This window comes from Triticum dicoccoides, chromosome 1B, assembly GCF_002162155.2.
Source record: "Triticum dicoccoides isolate Atlit2015 ecotype Zavitan chromosome 1B, WEW_v2.0, whole genome shotgun sequence".
In the NCBI taxonomy this organism is placed as follows: Eukaryota; Viridiplantae; Streptophyta; class Magnoliopsida; order Poales; family Poaceae; genus Triticum; species Triticum dicoccoides.
The window spans coordinates 26,274,062-26,279,692 of record NC_041381.1 but is presented as its reverse complement, the minus strand read 5'-3'; the positions used below and the strand labels follow the sequence as shown (position 1 = coordinate 26,279,692).

At 42.4% G+C, this 5,631-nt stretch overlaps 1 pseudogene; it reads left to right on the top strand.

Annotated features, from left to right (window-relative positions):
• Window positions 1-490: 490 nt before the first annotated feature.
• On the top strand, window positions 491-4,723 carry LOC119350040 (annotated as a pseudogene).
• The last annotated feature ends 908 nt before the right edge of the window (window positions 4,724-5,631 follow it).

Genomic DNA, 5,631 nt, shown 5'->3' with positions numbered 1-5,631 from the left:
ATACAATATAGTTGCATATGTTGGAGTAGCTTCTTTTTTTTGTTCTTACACCTTTCTATAATGAACACCGAAACAAAATTCAACTATATACTACCTCCGTCTCGGTGTATAAGTCATTCGCATAGTTTTAGGTCGACAATTTAACTATCTAAATATGTATTATATATGACAAAAAAATATTTAGAAACTACATCTCTGTAGAAATTTAGTTATATACTTTTCATGACATATAACATATATTTAATTCCTCAAATTGATGACCTAGAACTACCCGAATGACTTTTACACCGAGACGGAGGGAGTAGTCTACATGTGTGCTTACTACTTCAGACATTATAAGCTTGTCCTTAACAACAACATAATTGTAGAACTACAGCAGAAGGCAATGTGAGATCAGCAGTGCATGTATCATCATTGCCTTTGTTTGCCCAGAGGATATCTAGTCACTTACTGACCAAACACTTTGAACCAGAAGCATCTCTCCACCAATATGGCATCAAATCATCCAATAAACAAGGTAACTACACTTCAGGCCACATCTCTCCCACCATTCAAGATGATTGCCTGTTTTCAATACCGTACTCTTTGAACTAAGCTAAATTCGTTTATATGATTTTAACAGTCCTCGGTTATAGCCATGGCTTGGGGATTATTCAATGATGGTGCTGAGGTGCTTTCCAACTTCAATGCATATAAAGAATTCTTCAGCTGGACGGCATCAGTTATAACCGCCATTCGTTATCGACAGAGCACCTCAAAATCGCCAGCCATAGACAAGACAGCTGCACAGCCACATGATAAAAAGCAATTTGATCGGCTGGAGGTTGATCTTTGGAAGCTGAAGACAACAATGCCCAAGATGCTTGACCTCATTGATCGGGTCGAGTTTCTAAGCCATAAGGAACAAGCGGCTGCTTTCCTCCCGGATATTAAAGGTGCAGTGTTCGATGCGGAGGACGTGCTTGATGAGTTTGATTATGATGTACTCAAGTTGAAGGTTCAATGCAGCAAGAATTTGGAGCCAGATCATTATAATGACACCTTTCTGGAATTCTTTGACAGATCCAGTGATTACATAAGACGAGTCAAGATAATTCAAGAAAAATTAGATCATGTTCATAAGCAGGCCATGGATATGAGCTTGCACCAAGCACCGCGGAAGTTTGATAAATCAGTTAGGCCAGAAACAACTACGTGGAAAAAATGGTTGGTCGTGAAAAAGAAATGAAGGAGTTGTTGGGAAAACTAGGAGTTCGTGGACTGAAGAGAGGAAGAACTGAAAGCAAAGCAAGAATGACAGAGTTGCCTGTGTTATCCATTGTTGGCATGGGAGGTGTCGGAAAGACAACAATGGCCCAACAAATCTGCAAGAATACAAATGCGAAAGAATCACTTTGGCCCCATAATTTGGACATGTGTTTCAGATGACTTTGACACAAAAAGGTTAACGAAAGCGATTTTAGAGGGCTTCGGAGGAGATGCATCATCTGATAATCTGAATGTTCTTATGGGTAAACTAGAAGGTCGTGCCAAGTCCAATAAGTTTTTGCTTGTCCTTGATGACATGTGGGATGATATCTTGAAGCATGACGCGGCAGGGTGGAAGAGCTTGTGTGAATGTTTGAAAAGTGGCGCTGAAGGGAGTAGGATTTTGGTCACCACTAGATTTCGTGAGGTTGCTGAGCTAGTTGGCCCAATGAATAATTATGAGTTAAATGGCTTAGAACCAAAGGTATTCTGGGATTTCTTCAAATCCTGTGCATTTGGATCCACGAGTTCTTGCAACGACCAGGTGTCATTGGAGTTGGAGTGCGTTGCTAAAGACATTGTTCCAAAATTGAAGGGTTCCCCATTAGCTGCCAAGACTATTGGCCGCTTGCTGGGAATGGAGCTAAGTACAACACACTGGGAAAATATAAAGGAAAGTGAACTATGGCAATTAAAACAAAAAGATACTGACATTCTGCCAGCCCTTCGACTGAGCTATATGTACCTACCGCAGAAACTGAGGAAATGCTTCTCAATCTGTGCAATGTTTCCCAAGGATCACAAATTTGGGAAGGATTTTCTGGCTGATATTTGGATTGCACACGGATATGTCGAGGGGCCCCAAGAAGCATCAGTGTCCTTTGATGCCCTTGCAAATCGTTCATTCTTTCAGAAAGCATCACCACAGAGTGTTAAGTACTATGTAATTCATGATCTGATGCATGATACAGCACAGCTAGTCTCAAAGGGTGAGTGCTTCTTTATCAAGCATGCTAGTGACCTAGATAAAGTTCCTTCAAATGTCCGTCATCTGTCAATATTCACAAACGGAAATGTTCAGTGTTCTGAATTAAAGAGCCTATGTGACAAGAAATATTTGAGCCCTGGTATGCGATGAATCATATAGCAAAGCAAAAGATTTTGAGCATGTGATAAACTGTTGGTTCATGGAGCTACCAAAAATCCATGTATTGAGTTTTAAACTTTCCGGAGTACGACAGCTACCTGAGAGCATGGGCAACTCAAAGCATCTGCGTTACCTTTCTTTACTTGGAAGTGTTACTTTCAGCACATTTCCATTATCAGTATGTCGTCTGCATCATCTGAAAGTTATAGACTCTGGCAGTTGTGTGATTGAGAAGTTTCCTCCAGGCTTCAGTGATGTCCTCAGCTTAGAGAAGATCAATTCAAAGAGTATTAGTTACAGCAAGGACCACTCTGGCAAACTCTGCCTAAAATGGTGCCTTCCGCTGCAAAGTCCTGAGGCGGTGAAGATAATGGAAACCCAGATGGAAATGTTACCTCACTGGAATCTCCAACATTTGCAGGTAAAGGACTACGGAGGTAAATCTTTCCCTAGCTGGATCCAGCCCAACCTCCTGCCAAGGTTACGCTCTCTTGAATTTATGGATTGTGTCAACTTGAAGAGCATACCATTCTTTCACCAGTTAGATGGGTCACTTGGCAATACATCACTGTCAGACAACATTAATCGTCTTGAAGAGTTAGTCATAAAAGAATGTGGTCAAATCAGTTGGCAAGGCTCGGTGGTCTTACCTACTTCTCTTAGGAAGCTATACCTTGAGAAACCGGGCTATTCCGCGGATCATTTCGTGAGCTGCTTCTTAGACCTCACCTTCCTCATTAATTTGAAAATACATTTCTGCGACTTGTTGACAGCTATTCCCCTGCATGTGTGGAGAAGCAATCTTCCATCCCTGAAGGAACTCGATATTTATTTTTGCATTAACCTTACATCGATAGTCTCTGAAGCAAGCAGTAGCAGTAGCACCACCAATGGCGGTATTAAAGGATTCTCATCCCTTGCTAAAATACGTATTGATTCTTGTCCGAAATTATTGAGCTTGCATGAATTCTTGAAGCCTGATTGTCTACCTGCCGTGATGACCATTGAGGTTTCCTATTGTGAAGAGTTGATGTCGCTGTCTGTTGATAGGCTCGACGGGTTGCAGAAGTTGACAATTGGATGTTCTAATAAGTTCAATATGCAGAGGGAAATGATATTACCATCCTCTCTTAAGAAGCTCACCTTGACTTCTTGTCAGGGCATAGAATCCATCAACCTCGCCAATAGCCAGTTGGCATGTTCTCCGGTATTGGAGGAACTTAGCATTTACAACTGTTCAGACCACTGTTTTAAATAGCCCGCTATAGCTACGCTATAGCACGCTATAGCGTTTACAAAAGGTCTTGCGCTAAGAGACTTTGGTCCAAACAAATGAACAAACATTTTAAATAGCGCGCTATAGCTTCGCTATAGCACGCTATAGCATTTGGAAGAGGAAATATGACAGCTGTTCATAAAATAAAGAAAGTGACGATAGAGTCGTGCCACCAGCTCAAGGAAATATGACAGTCATTCGATCACCGGTATGTACAATGACGGGCAATTTAACTACTGTATGCACATCATTTGTTCTTCAGAATTTATTCTTAGATAGCTGGATGTTAATCTCCCTATGTCACTCCTGAAAAATAAAATAGATTTAGAACTTTCAGCTCATTAACCTTTTTTATTTGTCTAGCCTGGATGGTACTTCTGATGATTAAAACAGAATTGAGGACATGATGCACGGCGGCGCCACCTTCATTGAGAACCCGTAATATGTCGTGCATCGGTGCATGGCTGTTGGAGTGTGAGGAAAACAAATTAAGGGCACTTTGATTCTCCAGGAGCTTGCTAGTATCCTGTATCAACTATAGCAGCAGCGCGGTTGTTTGCTACGTATCAAGGCGGAGTAGAATTTCAGCCTTGAGTAATGTTTGTGTGGGTATCCTGCATTTCTATCTCCCCACTGGAGCATGTTCCGGTGGAGAAATTATATTTCCTGTTCCTATCCAACTTATTTACCTTATATCCTCATGAACCTACCAATTCGTTATTGTAAAATAATGTGTGAACATGACATTTCCAGCTGGTTAATTACTTGTAGTAATATGTATCGAAGTAAATTATTAAGACACATATCACTTGTTCGTCTTTTGCTAGTTCTGTGATTGCTCAAATGCAATGGCAAAGTAAATTTGTAGCTAGAGAGATACTACCTCCGTATCAAAATATAAGATATGTTTTAGACTAAAATAGCCTAGCAAAACGTCCTGTTTTTTGATACAGAAGTAATAGTACCCCAAGTCTTTTTCAAGGAGGACTACAAGGAGCTAGCGGTACATTTTTTTAGGAGGCCTTGGAAAGAGGTTGAAGGTCATCCTCTGAACATTTCAGCGCCATTGCAAGGAAGTTGAAGCTGTTTGAGTTCAGTAAAACTGATAGTCGGAGCTGCCCCGTTATTCCAGAACTGAAGGAACGGAGAGATTGAGCGTTGCCGCATAAGAATCAATCAAGCAGTGGTGGCTTCTCATCCGGTATATAGCCAAAAACTATCACTCTTGTGACTAGTGTTGCCAAAAACTATCACTCTTGCAGCTCGTGACAAAAAACTACACTTTTTTGTTTGAAAGTATGTGCTCTAGCTGTGCTTTTGAAAATAAAACTCTAGCTGCGCTTTTCAAAAACTATCATTCTAGCAGCTTGTGACGATGTACAAACGAAAATGGCATTTGCTCCCTCGGCAAAGCCCACCACTAGCACTCTATTACTTTCATCCAAGCGAGCACTAGTTGGGAGCAAATTGGGCAGGTCCATGACCCGGCTCAGCACCCATCGTGCCTCAGTGCCACCACTCACCTCTCTTGTCCACAATTTGAGATGCGGATGCAAGTGTTGGATTACACCCAGCCCATCGTCCTCTGTGAGCACGAGATTATACAGGCAATCGCAGTGGTTGTCTGGTGCACTGAACACAGTCAGGGAGTGCCTTGACAGATCAAACTCCAGGATCGACCAACTCTCCTGGTAGTCCTACAAGACGAAGTAGAGCAGAGAGCTGCCAACCACAACGCATGAATATTGTATGCATCCCATTAACCTGTCGCGCGTCGAGGTCGGCTCGCCCTAGGCACCGGTCTCCGACGAGTACAAGCACGCCGACGTGCCATACTCGCCGTGGTCCTCATAGGGGAATATGAAAAGCACGTGGAAAGGGCCCCCGAGGCAGCCGCGATGGTCGCATCCATCGGCCGCGCAGAGCACCGCCGGAGGGGAGAATTGATTTTAACCCCCCC